This window comes from Azolla caroliniana, unplaced genomic scaffold (assembly GCF_043228905.1).
Source record: "Azolla caroliniana isolate FFs.n. ecotype wild unplaced genomic scaffold, voAzoCaro1.0.p SCAF_10, whole genome shotgun sequence".
Classification (NCBI taxonomy): Eukaryota; Viridiplantae; Streptophyta; class Polypodiopsida; order Salviniales; family Salviniaceae; genus Azolla; species Azolla caroliniana.
Window position 1 is genome coordinate 13,855,345 of NW_028230445.1, and position 15,084 is coordinate 13,870,428.

The window sequence follows — 15,084 nt, forward strand, 5'->3', positions numbered from 1 at the left end:
CGTGGCCTACCATTCCCGAACGAAACGTATCCAGCGGAGGTACCACTGGATCCGGAAGAAAGTAGAAGATCAAGAGTTCGTGCTGACAAAGATCCACATGGAGGAGAACGGGTCGAATGTGCTGACCACGATGTTGACGACCGACAAGCTGGATGCGTGCCCAGAGCGGATTGGGCTGACGAGACATCCCATGCTGCAGTGAAGGGGGAGATTGTTAGGAAATCGGTCTCTCCGGATGGGATCCGGTGATGAATAAAGAGGAACTAGTGAGAACCGGAAGAGATCCGGAAACCGTAGGAGACCCGGTGAGAACCGGAAGAGAAGACGTATCTGTAAATATGTTTTGAGTAAGCCTATTGAGGCTATATTTGTAAATAGACCTAAGTTCATATAAGTATAAATATGACTTAGGGCAATCATGTTGTTGTTGTAACTATTTTATAGAGAGAGCGTTAGAGAGAGGGAGAGAGAGATATAGAGCGACACTCTGTTATAACCACTGTCTAGCGAAGAAACCGAGCTTGAGGTTGTTGCCTACGAGTCTCTCAGTATACCCCTTCTCTTCATAGTGATAGTTCGGAGTTTGTAGGCTCCCGTGGTTTTCCCATTTAGGGTTTTCCACCTAAACATCTGGAGTTCACTCTTTAGTTCCTATTTCTGTGTTCTCCATTCTCATAGAAGTGTTCAAGACTCGGTTGTGGCCGAGCAATATTCTGTGCTATTCTCAACACAAATGAAGAAGAAAAAAGGGGCAAAGAAGTAGAAGACCAGGCAAGTCAAGTCTTTGGAAGCAGAAGAAGATAGATACACACATAAATACTCCCTCATGCCTTCTTCTTCCTCCTCCTCACTCATCGTGTCTCAATCCTACTCTTCTTCTTCTTCTTCTTTATAATTGTAGTATGAGGCACCTGATCTGCCACTCACCATAGCATAACCCGTTTTACTGGCATGCACATTCATAGAGAGGCAGATGTGTTAGGACCTTTTTCTTTGTGATATTTTATATACACACCGCTCCTTTTGCAACAATGGCAACTGCCCTACCTGACCTCCTTCCTCTTTCGCCTCTAAATTCTCCCTCTCTGGAGGCCATCCTCTTTTCTTTTCTTTGCTTTTGCTCTTGCTAGCAACCCTTGCATTCCTTAACTTTACCAAGCCCAACCTCCGTCTGCCCCCAGGGCCTCTGGCATTCCCAATCTTTAGCAACTGGCTCCAAGTTGGGAATGATCTCAACCAGCTCAATCTCTCATACATGGCTCGCAAATAAGGAGTAGTCTTCCTGCTCCAAATGGGGCAGCGGAAACTCGCGTTGGTTCTTCCCTCCTACATGGAGGAAGAGGTCCAAATATTTCATTGGGTCTATGTTTTTTTTAAGCCACATTAGTATGTGGATGTGTATGTAATGGATCCAAATTAGTATGAAAAGGGCTCAAATAAAGCTTCTACTTAAGGGTTTATTTTTATAGAAACATAACCCTATTATTACTATTTTTGTTTTTTTAGAATATACTAAAAAAACGAACATGCAACAAGAAAGAAAAGAGAGAAAGGGATAGAAGATAGATGTAGAGTGGCCAGCTACTATTCTTGCCTCGATCGATGACCAAACGACCTCCAATCATGGCCAAATTTTAATGACTTGTTCCTGATACTATCTTCTTAAAAATCCAACAATTGGATTATTGTTTTTTTTTTCTATCTTCATAGATTCTACTCTGATCAGATTTTATGAATTTCTGAAATTTGCCACTATATGTGATGATTTGTAGAGATTTGTTGATCCAAGGACTTACCTTGAAGATTTTAAAGCCTCTAGTTTTGAACTAGAGATGGAAAACCCTGTTGTACCCACTGGATTATTGTTTATTAGTGTAATTTTGGTGCTGTTGTCAACGGTCCCATGGTTTTTCCCCATATTGGGGTTTTCCACGTAAATCTCATGTCTTTTTTATCTTGTTAGTGTTCAAGTGTGGAGTTTCTTGCTGAATTGCTATCAAGATTGGTTTTGGTTTTGATTACTATCTTCAATTTTACAACACAAGTGGGGAAAAGATTTGTTAGCTTTCGTGTGGAAGAGTAGTATTGTCTTGTGCTTCCCCACCAAAGTGGTATCAGAGCAAGGTTACTTGTGTGATTCTTGTGTTGAGTGAAATGGATGATAAAGTTGGCATGCCCGGTATGGTTAGTTTAAATGCCACCTATTACACCACTTGGAAAATCCGTATGGAGGATATTGTTTATGTGAAGGATTTGTATAAGCCTATTCTAAGAGAGCCGATTCCATCGGGTGTTGTTGCTAAAGAATGGGAAATCTTGAACTGAACGGCCGTTGGAAGAATTAGACAATTTGTGGACTTGAGTGTGCTTCAACATATTGCTAATGAACACAATGCCTTCCAACTTTGGAAGAAGCTAAGTGATATGTATGAGCAAAAAAATGCCATGAGTAAAGCCTCCTTGATGAGGAAACTTGTGAAGTTAGAGTACAAAGATGGTGGGAGCATGGTAGTTCATTTGAATGATTTTCAAGGGTTGATTAACCAATTATCTGCAATGAGTATGTCACCTAATGATGAGTTGCACGCTTTGTTGCTACTTAGTTCTCTACTGAGAAGTGGGATATTCTTGTTGTGTCACTTAGTAATTCTGTTCCTGAAGGAAAATTGTCTACGGATATGGTCAAAGCTACCTTGTTGAATGAGGAGGCAAGAAGAAAAGACTTGAGTGGTTTTAACCATTCTGAAGCCAATGTTATTCTTGATTCCAATAGAGGAAGCGCTAAAAACAAAGATTTCTCACATAATAGAGATAAGTCCAGGGGGAGATCAAAATCAAAGTTCAAGGGCAATATTATATGCCATACTACAACAATCCAGGTCATATCAAGAAATTCTAGAGGAAAAAGAAAAGAGGTAAATCCCAGGAGAGGAAAGAAAAGACGTAGACTTCAACTTCTGGCCGCAAAAAGAGTCAGATGGAAAAGTTACTTGAGCACTTGTAGTTAGTAGTGATGATGTATGTTTCATTGGTGAGTAGGGTAGTCTAAATCTTGTTTGCGATGACTGTAATTGGGTGATTGACTTTGGTGCTTCATATCACCTCACTTCATGTCGAGATTACTTCTCTTCCTACACTAGTGGTGATTTTGGTTAGGTGTTGATGGGAAATGATGGATTATCCAAAATTATCGGCATGGGTATAATGCATCTTGTAACCTCCACATATTGCAAGTTGGTTTTGAGAAATGTTAGACATGTTCCTGATATCAGACTGAATTTGTTATCAGTTGGTGTGCCTGTTGATGAAGGTTTCAGTAGTCTACTTGGTGACAGAAAATGGAATCTTCGCAAGGGTAGAATGGTGGTGGCCCGAGCGCAGAAGATGAGACCTTTGTATGTGTGCAAGCTAAAGTGTGTCAAGTCTAGTGAATTATGGCACAATAGGCTTGCTCACATGAGTTCCAAAGGTATGGAAATTCTTTCGAAGAAGAACTTTCTCCTTGATGTTGCAGGTATGAACTTGAAACCCTGTGTTGATTGTTTAGCTGGAAAACAACACAGGGTTGCTTTTCAAACACGCTCACCTTCTAGAAGGAAGAATACACTTGATCTTGTTCATACTGATGTGTGCTCTATGGATGTTAGATGACTTGGTGGTGCACAATATTATTTTACCTTTATCGATGATCATTCTAGAAAGGTATGGGCTTTTGTGTTGGAAACTAAAGATCAGGTATTTCAAGTATTTCAGCAATTTCAGGCCAGAGTTGAAAGAGAAACTGACAGAAAATTGAAGAATGTGAGATTAGACAATGGTGGTGAGTATAGAGGACCATTTGAGGCCTATTGGAAGGCTCAAGGTATCAAGCTTGAGAAAACAGTTCCAAAGACACCTCAACTAAATGGAGTTGCAAAGACAACAAATAGAACAATAAATGAAAGGATCAGACATGTATGCTCTCTCAAGAAAAGTTGCTGTTACGGGCATGACCATATAATATCCCGTGGTAAGAATTTACCGTAGTATTCTATACACGTGGATAAGTGTGAGGGTTAAATGAGAGTGTAAAGAAGGGGAGGATTACTTTTAATCCTCGGGATTGAGACAACCCATTAGGTCAAGTGTGAACTTGCCTGGGGGCCTTGGGTATCGATATAAATAAGAGGCCTAGCTACCCTCATTTGAGCATCTTTTGACTACATCGAGACTCTGCTCGTGTGGTGGGTCAACTTTTGTAGCGAGCGCTCCAGCACCAGGTACGACTCGACGCCACGGCGGTGGTATGGGACGCCGATCGAGGCTCGAGTCCGTCTCGATCCCTTCGCTCGGGGGTGGTCGGGTGGATCGGCACCCTTCTTTCTCTTTCTCCTTTCTATCTTTCAATTCTTTATCCTTATCTTAAGCTTACATTAGTGCTATGATCTATAATATTTGGTATCAGATTTTTGTACTAATGTTTCTTTGTTTTTCATTTGTCTTTTGATTGATGCTGATCGATCGTTGTGCGGTTGGCCTTGATCCAGACAACGATCAACAAAGAACTTCGGTAACTCTTTCCATAATTTTTCTTTCTATTCTCTCTTCTCCCATCTAATCATGTGTTTAGTTTATATGTAATTTTTTTCATTAAGTCAATGATGTTGTAGTGGTCTTTAATTGATTATCTAAAACGTTTACATATGTGCACGAGGTCAATACCTCGTTTGACATATTGATAATATGTGATGAGTGTCGTATGCGTACGAGGTTAATACCTCAATTACGTATTACGTTCACGAACATATGTTACGTTTGCGTATGAGTTTAATACCTTGATTTGTTGTAAACGATATGCGTTTGGTCTCGTATGCGTAAGAGGTCAATACCTCCATTGCGTATTACGATGATCTCTTATTTGTGGATGTTTCGTGTGCGTAGAGGTATATACCTCGATTACGTATCTCGATCACATCATTTGTGGCTATTTACTATAACGATATGTTTAATATAGGCATATGTGGTCACATATATACGTATTTGATCGTATATATGTGATAAGTAAACATATGTGTATATTCGTTATTACGTGATTATATCGAAAGTTGTCCTTGTCGGGAAAAGGATGTTGGTGGCCGTCCTCACATTCTTGTGAGAATGGCGTTGTCACCATCCCATTTTCAACAATTTTTTATTGTTGACAACCCCGTTGATGACCTCGATTTCGTTACGTAAAGAAACGCAATAGCCATAATGATGTTGAGTTCGTAGGGCTTGACCCACTTCAAGTGAGGTCGCTCCAATGACGCACGTATCCAACATCCCTCCCTCGTTACATGGATACGATGCCACCATGAGCTCGTTCTTACGAGAGGCATTCGTAATGACGTGACCATGTGATGGCCCACATGAGCCTACTACGAAACGAGGGCTCATTTGGCTTGACCATTAGGTTGCCCTTTGGCATATGCCATCGTAATTACGAGACTTGAGGTTCGGTAACGTACCAACATAGTTTTGGTAAATGAGGGCGAAATAAGGACCTTGACATATATGTTCTTTTAAAAAAACATATATGATCAATTGCCTCGCATATCTCTTATACGCATCAAACATTAAGCATTCGAGAAGAGCAACTTACTTGGTTGGCTCAAGTGTTTAATGTATTTGTTTTCGAGGTCTCGAGTTCAAATATGACAAAGACCATACAACATCCTTGATACATATGACTATAACACATGTTTAGACTTAAGGTCTAAGTGCACCTCGGGGTCCTCGTAATAGGACTTAAAGAGCCGAAACCACTTATGTGGGCACCGAAACATAGTTTATTGTTAACATTTTTTTTCGTGTATAAACTATTCATGACGCGAACATACATGGTTGAGCCTCGGGGAGCCACCATGAAAAAATCGATATAAAGATCAGGGAAAGACATTTATTTGTCACCCCCATGGTTTTTAAAACACCTTTGTGTTACCATAGTAACCTGATCTTGAACCTCATCTCATACGTCTAGAGGGGTATTGACGTGAGATAATGATATCGATTAATGCTCGCCCATGATATGTTTACATCACGACATGATGTTATGACTATATCTCTGACCTTATCCTATTTCTTTTCCAGAAATAATCTTTAATGGCTCAAATTAACGACCCGATGTCATCCGCTCAAGCGGAAGGAACTCAAGGGAATCCTCCTGGACAAATGTCCACTGAGATGTATTTGGCACAAATAACCCAATACCTTAGTTTCACCGCTCAACAGATGACCGAACTTCGGCAATCTCAGAGTGCTCTTGAGGCACGTGTCATTAGTCTACAACGTGAGACTAATAGACCTGATGAGCGACAAGGTGAACCATCATTTGTCGTTAAGCCATTTACGGGAGACAAAAAGGAAAGAACCGAAGAAGCAATCTGCACATGGCTAGGACGATGGGAGTCTCATTTTGAGCTCTATCCCACGCCAGATAGTACGAAGATTGCATATGTCGGCCGAGAACTCGGGGGTAAGGCCGCCGCCTGGTGGCGTGGCCTCCGTACTATGGGGAAATTGCCCGATACCTGGACAGATTTTGTCACGGTTTTTAAGGGCCAATTTCTGCAACCTCCCTCTCGAACCGAGGCAGCACAAGCTTTAATGAACCTCTCTAGCAGGAAATTTTCCTCGCTAGAAGACTATGTTCACCATGCTAGAACCCAAATCCAAAAATCGGGTCTAGAAGGGGACAATTGGTTGATAGCTTGTTTTGTCAATGGCATCCCCAATTCGGACTATCACTGGATAGTGCACGATAAGGATCCAAAATCCTTCGAAGAGGCCGTTGAAATAGTTCTTCGCTATCAACGCACTTCGAAGAAGGACCATAACAAACCCAACGAAGCGCCCGGGACTAAGCAGTCGCAATTTGTTGGGAAACGCAAGACACCCAACGAATTCCTGGATCGCGATTGTAAGCGACAACATCCTTTTTGTGTATTCTGCAAAAAGAAGGGTCATACAAAAGATCAATGTCGAAAGCTCCAACGGAAAGAGCACGACAACAAAGCTAAAGCTGCAGACCATAAAGGTCAGATTCCTAATGTCCTTCAGGTCTATACACATCATTTAAGTAATTGTCAATGTTCTTTCCCTCACTATGTATTGGGTCCCAATGATTTACTACGTGCAAACGGGTATATCAATGGATCTCCCGTACAATTTTTATTTGATTCGGGAAGCTCACACAATTTTGTGAATGATCGTTTGGTTCAGATATGGGGAATCCAACCCACCGTAAGTGATCACACCTACACGGTGCACTTGGCTGATGGAAGAGTACAATACATCAACGGGGCGATTCATTCATTAGGAATTTCTATTGATACTTATATAGAGGAAGTAGACTTCCATGTAATGAATCTTTGTACCACCGATGTAATACTGGGTTATCCCTGGTTTTATAATAAAAACTCTTCTTTATTTATTGATTGGGTTCATCATTCCATTTCTTTTGTACTGAACGATTGTACGCATTTTATTCAATGTGTAAAAAAACAATCCCTCTCGATTGTTTCCTCGTGTCCATCAATATCCGAGTTGTCTTGTTCTACGTTATTTTATTGTGTACTTGATCCGGACATTCACGTTTACAATATCGATAATGTCCCGATTCAATTAACATATTTTGAACAACAACAACTTGATGAAATCTTAAATGATTTTCATGATGTTTTTCCAAGTGAACTACCTGATGGGTTACCTCCTAAACGTAATATAGACCATCGTATAGATATTGTACCTGGTGTTGCACCGATGTAATACTGGGTTATCCCTGGTTTTATAATAAAAACTCTTCTTTATTTATTGATTGGGTTCATCATTCCATTTCTTTTGTACTGAACGATTGTACGCATTTTATTCAATGTGTAAAAAAACAATCCCTCTCGATTGTTTCCTTGTGTCCATCAATATCCGAGTTGTCTTGTTCTACGTTATTTTATTGTGTACTTGATCCGGACATTCACGTTTACAATATCGATAATGTCCCGATTCAATTAACATATTTTGAACAACAACAACTTGATGAAATCTTAAATGATTTTCATGATGTTTTTCCAAGTGAACTACCTGATGGGTTACCTCCTAAACGTAATATAGACCATCGTATAGATATTGTACCTGGTGTTGCACCAATAAGTATACCTCCGTATCGCTTAAGTCGATCCGAAGAAGATGAGGTATCTAAGCAACTCAAGGACTATTTACGAATGGGTTCTATACGTTATAGTAAATCTCCATGGGGTGCACCAGTTCTCTTGGTTAAAAAGAAAGAGGGCACATGGCGTATGTGTATTAATTACCGACGCTTGAATAAAGTGACGATCAAGAATTCATATCCATTGCCCCGGGCTGACGATCTAATTGACCGTCTCCAAGGAGCTCGGTATTTTACGAAACTTGATCTCCGTACTGGCTACCATCAAATACGAATAAGTGAGGACGATGTTCCTAAAACGGCATTTCGTACGCGCTATGGCCATTACGAGTTTTTGGTTATGCCTTTTGGTTTGACCAATGCTCCGGCTACTTTTCAACAAGAAATGAATGACATTTTCCGAGAACAACTTGGAAAATTTGTCGTTATTTTCTTGGATGATATTTTAGTTTATAGCCGTACATTACAAGAACATGCTAGACATGTCCGCTTTGTTTTACAAACATTGCGTGACAAACAGTTTTATGCGAAGATCTCAAAATGTGAGTTCTTCAAGAAATCAATTACTTATCTAGGACATCTCATAACCGAACGAGGAGTTGAAATTGATCCTTCTCGCATTGAGAAAATCAAGCTTTGGCCCACTCTTCGGAATATTCGAGAAGTTCGATCATTCCTTGGTTTTGTGGGGTTTTTGCGGAAGTCTCTTCGTAATTACTCCCAATTGACGACGCCGTTTACTGATCTTTTAAAAGGTCAAACGCGTAAGTCTACAAAACCTATTGTGTGGAATGCTACACTAGACCTTGCCTTTAAGGAACTCAAGGACCTAGTTTGCAAGGCTCCTTCACTTCTTTTACCCGATCCTTCAAAACCTTTTGAGGTTGAAACCGATGCAAGCGATTATGCTATAGGTGCTGTCTTGTATCAAGATGGTAAACCAATAGCATTCGAGAGTAAGAAACTTGATTCTGCTCAATGTCGGTATACCGTTCAAGAAAAGGAATTATTTGCAGTTATACATGCGCTCAAAACATGGCGCCATTATCTTTATGGAAATCACTTTGTGGTAACTACGGACCACGAGTCCTTGAAATATTTTTGTGACCAACAAGACTTGAAAGGTCGTAAGGCACGATGGGCTGATCTCATCCAGGACTTTGATTTTTCCATACGATATCGTAAAGGTTCCATGAACACTGTCGCTGATGCACTAAGTCGCATCCGTGAAGTTAACACGCTTAGCTTCACTGAAATATCATCAGATCTTTATGATCACCTTCGAGGAAAGTATCCTGATGACAGTTATTTCGCAAAATACTGGGCAAGAGTTGAGTCTGGAACAGACACCACCACATCCTTGAAGGAATACTTCCACATTGCTAACGGTTTGCTCTACCGTAATGGGAAGGTTTGTGTTCCAGATTTACCCGAGGTCAAAAAGAGGATTCTTTTTGAATGCCATGATGCACCCTCAGCAGGGCACCCTGGAATACATCGTACACTCGTTCTCATCTCCACTCAATTTTATTGGCCTAAGATGCGTCCTGACATACATAGCTATGTGACTAAATGTCACCAGTGTCAGGTTAACAAAGCCGAGCGACTTAAAGTCGCAGGACTTTTACATCCCCTGGACATTCCCAATAATAAGTGGGAAAGTATATCCATGAATTTTATTGTTAGCCTTCCTCGCACCCAAAAAGGTCATGATGCCATCTGGGTTGTCGTTGATCGACTAACTAAAATGGCCAGATTTATTGCTACTAAAACCACGGTAACAGCTCCTGAATTTGCTTACCAATTCGTTGACGAATTGTTTCGTTTTTATGGGTTACCGATGGATATCGTGAGTGATCAAGATCCAAAGTTTACTAGTGACTTCTGGACACAAGTCTTTAAGAAGTTAGAAACTACGTTGAGCATGAGCTCCACGGATCATCCTCAATCCGATGGACAGACAGAACGAGTAAATCAAATTATTGAGGACATGCTTCGAGCATACGTTGGTGCAAAACCAACAAAATGGGAACGTTATTTCCCAATTTTGGAGTTTGCTTATAACAGCTCCAAGCATACGTCGACGAGATATAGTCCTTTTATGTTGATGTATGGTTTTCAGCCACGAGCCCCGATTGATGTTAATATACATCATGATGAGTTGCGAAGTACGCAAAACTTTCTTCGGGATATGCAAGATATGTTGCATATTGCACGAGATAATATAAAAACAGCTCAAGATAGAGCGCGTTTTTATGCTGATCATCATAGGCAACCTCGTGTATTCAACCCTGGACAGAAGGTATTTTTACGTGTACCTCACAATTCTAAGACATTGTCTACGGGTAAGTGCGCTAAGTTAGCCCCACGGTTTTGTGGACCTTTTACAGTCCTCAAACGCATTGGGTCATCAGCCTATCATCTCGCTCTTCCCGATGGTGTCGGAATTCATCCAGTCTTTCATGTGAGTCGTCTAAAAGAACTTCTAGGTTCTGGCGACAATACAGTTACGACTGAAACTCTGGTTACTTCTGAAGAATTATCTTCTAAACCACATGTGCCAGAAAGAATTCTCGATGTTAAAACAAAAAAATTACGTACTAAAGAAATCCGAGAATTCAAAATAAAATGGATGGATAAATCAATAAAAGATGCCACATGGGAACGCGAAAATACTCTTAGAACTAACTTCCCTAACTTTCCATTGCAAGAGTGCAATGTTTTAAAGAGGGGGAGTATGTTACGGGCATGACCATATAATATCCCGTGGTAAGAATTTACCGTAGTATTCTATACACGTGGATAAGTGTGAGGGTTAAATGAGAGTGTAAAGAAGGGGAGGATTACTTTTAATCCTCGGGATTGAGACAACCCATTAGGTCAAGTGTGAACTTGCCTGGGGGCCTTGGGTATCGCTATAAATAAGAGGCCTAGCTACCCTCATTTGAGCATCTTTTGACTACATCGAGACTCTGCTCGTGTGGTGGGTCAACTTTTGTAGCGAGCGCTCCAGCACCAGGTACGACTCGACGCCACGGCAGTGGTATGGGACGCCGATCGAGGCTCGAGTCCGTCTCGATCCCTTCGCTCGGGGGTGGTCGGGTGGATCGGCACCCTTCTTTCTCTTTCTCCTTTCTATCTTTCAATTCTTTATCCTTATCTTAAGCTTACATTAGTGCTATGATCTATAATATTTGGTATCAGATATTTTGGGTAGAGGCAATGTTTACAACTGTGCATATTATCAACCTTTCTCCTTCAGTTCCAATTGAAGGTGATATTCCACAAAGAGTTTGGACGGGGAAAGATGTTCCTTATAAGCATCTAAGGGTCTTTGGCTGAAGAGCATTTGTACACATTACTAGGGATGAGAGATCCAAGCTTGCTAAGACAACCAAACAATGCATTTTTCTTGGATATTCAGGCGATGAGTTTGGGTATAGACTTTGGAATCTTCTTAGCAAGAAAGTGATCAGAAGTCGAGATGTTGTTTTCTTTGAAAACCAAACCATTGAAGAGATTGACAAGTCTAGTCATTCAGAGTCTCCTTCTATCACCGGAGTACACCCAAACCCAGTGTTTCTTGATCCATCCCCTCAAACACATGGGGAGATACACAGGATGTTGATGATCATGAAGATGACAGCAATGATGAAAATGGTGACAAGCCACCAGAGAGCCACCTATACTAGCAGAACCTCAACTGAGGAAATCCACTAGACAAAGACAACCTTCCTCGAGATATCCCTCTAGTGATTATGTATTGCTTACTTATGGGGGAGAGCCAGAGAATTATGAGGAAGCTATGTCACATGAGAAGCGCAAGGAGTGGTACAATGCCATGCAAGATGAGATGACATCCTTACATGAGAACCACACCTTCGATCTAGTGGAGTTACCAAAAGGTAAAAGAGCACTAAAAAATAAGTGGGTGTTTACATTGAAATCTGGAGATGATGGATGACTCACCACTATAGTACAAAGCAAGATTAGTGGTGAAAGGCTTCAATATAAAAAAAAGCATCAACTTTGATGAGATTTTTTCTACAGTTGTGAAGATGTCTTCAATCACAGTTGTTCTATGTCTGGCTACGAGTATGGACTTGGAGATTGAACAACTTGATGTAAAGATTGCATCCCTTCATGGTGATTTGGAGGAGGAGATCTTCATGCTACAACCTGAAGATTTCCAGATTAAGGGTAAGGAAAAACTTGTGTGTAGATTGAGAAAAAGCTTGTATGGTTTAAAACAAGCACCTCGTCAATGGTATAAGAAAATTGAGTCATCCATGGTTGATCATGGTTTTCACAAAACACAAGTGGATCATTGTGTGTTTGTGAATAATTACTCTGAGATTGATTTCTTTATTCTTCTTCTATATGTGGATGATATTTTGATTATTGGTTCTAACACCAAGAGGATTGTTAATTTGAAGAATTCTTTAAGCAAGTCCTTTGCCATGAAGGATCTTGGCCCTGCAAAGCAAATTTTGGGCATGAACATCTCCTATGATAGAAAGAACAATAAGCTATGGTTATCACAAGAGAAGTACATTGAAACGATGCTCCAAAAGTTCAACATGAACAAGGCTAAATATGTGAATTCTCCACTTGCAAGCCATGTGAAATGGAGTTCTAGTCAGTGTCCTACAAGTAAAGAAGAAAAAGAAGAGATGAAGACAGTGCCTTATATCTCCGATGTTGGTAGTTTGATGTATGTCATGGTTTGTACAAGGTCAGACATTGCACATGCAATTGGAGTTGTTAGTCGATTCATGTCTAATCCGGGAAAGGAGCATTGGACAGCTGTGAAATGGATTTTCCAGTATCTGGAGGGTACTTCTAGAGTTTGTTAATGTTTTGAACCTAGACAACCTGTGTTAGATGGCTACATAGATGCAAATATGTCAGGTGATATTGATTCTAGCAATTCTACTTCTGGGTATTTGATGACATTTGCAGGAGGAGCTGCATCTTGGCAATCTAAGGTATAATAGTGTGTTGCATTGTCAACTAAAGCTGAATATATTGCAATCACTAAAGCATGCAAGGAGTTGTTATGGATGACGAATTTTCTTGAAGAACTTAATTTGACCCAAGAAAGGTATATACTTTATTGTGATAGTCAAAGTGCAATTCACCTTGCCAAGAATGCTGCTTACCATGCCCAAACCAAACATATTCAAAGAAGATATCATTGGATTCGTGAAGTGGTGGAAGAAAAAATAGTTGCACTTGAGAAAGTGCACAACAATCAAAATGGATCGGACATGTTGACTAAAATCTTATCTAAGAGTAAGATTGAAGCTTGCCGCTTGAAAGCGGGTTTGGTTGAACCCCCCATGTAGGAGTGAGGGGGAGATTTGTTGGTTTCTTCCCTCCTACATGGAGGAAGAGGTTCAAATATTTCATTGGGTCTATGTTTTTTTTTAATCCACATTAGAATGTGGATATGTATGTTGTAATGGGTCCAAATTAGTATGAAAATGGCGCAAATAAAGTTTCTACTTCTAGGTTTTTTTTTCTTTGGGGTAATAAGGGTTTTTTTTTAGAAACATAACCCCATTATTATTACTTTTGTATTTTTATAATATACTAAAAAAAAGAACATAACCCCATTATTACTATTTAGCAAGAAAGAAAAGAGAGAGGGATAGAAGATAGATGTAGAGTGGCCAGCTACTATTCTTGCCTCGATCGATGACCAAACAACCTCCGATCGTGGCCAAATTTTAATGACTTGTTCCTGATACTATCTTCTTAGAAATCCAATAGTTGGATTATTGCTTTTCTTTTCTCTATCTTCATAGATTCTACTTTGATCAGATTTCATGAATTTGTGAAGTTTGCCACTCTATGTTATGATTTGTAGAGATTTGTTGATCCAAGGACTTACCTTGAAGATGGTAAAGCCTCTAGTTTTGAACTAGAGATGAAAACTTGTTGTACCCACTGGATTATTGTTTATTGGTGGAATTTTGGTGCCGTTGTCAACGGTCCCATGGTTTTTCTCCACATCGGGGTTTTCCACGTAAATCTCGTGTCTTTTTTATCTTGTTAGTGTTCAAGTGTGGAGTTTCTTACTTAATTTCTGTCAAGATTGGTTTTGATTTTGATTACTATTTTCTATTTTACAACACAAGTGGGGAAAAGATTTTTTAGCTTTCGTGTGGAAGAGTAGTATTGTCTTGTGCTTCCCCAACACCTCATGGTAGTGTCATCTGTGGAGCTGACCAAGGAGGTGCTCCACGCACAGGGTGTAGAGTTTGGCTCTTGTACTCGCAACGGGATCTTTGATATCTTCACAGGCAAAGGCTAGGACATGGTCTTTATTGTCTATGGCGAGCACTAACGCAAGATGCGATGCATCATGACCGTCCCTTTCTTCACCAACAAGGTGGTCCATCAGTCAAGGGTCTACTGGGAAGAAGAGATCAACTTTGCCATTGCAGACATCAAGGGTAACCCTGGTGCCCACATCACACGGATTTCCATCCGCAATAGTCTCTAGCTGCTCATGTCCAGGATGATGTTTGGCCACCGATTTGAGCACAAGGATGACCCCATCTTCATTGAGCTCAAGAGGCTCAATGGTGAGCGCCACCGGCTCGCCCAAAGCTTCGACTTCAGTTATGGTGATTTTATCCATATCCTTGCCCCTTTCCTCAGAGGTTACCTCCGGCTCTGCCTAAAGATCAAGGAACACCGGCTCAAGATCTTGAAGGATTATTTCCATGATGAACACAAGTAAGTACCAAAATTCTAGTACCCTAATATATATTGTAAATTGGTCCAATGTTGTCTAATTTCTGTACTCAATTGTATCCATTGTTGCAATCTTGCAGGGAATCAAACAGTGTGTAACCCCTTTCAAATGATGAGAAGTATGCTATTTGTTGGGA

General features: G+C 40.4%; 1 pseudogene; it reads left to right on the top strand.

The window, feature by feature from the left end:
- Positions 1 to 973: 973 nt before the first annotated feature.
- The window catches only part of LOC147859093 (trans-cinnamate 4-monooxygenase-like), a 95,685-nt pseudogene continuing 81,574 nt past the window's right edge, over positions 974 to 15,084 (top strand).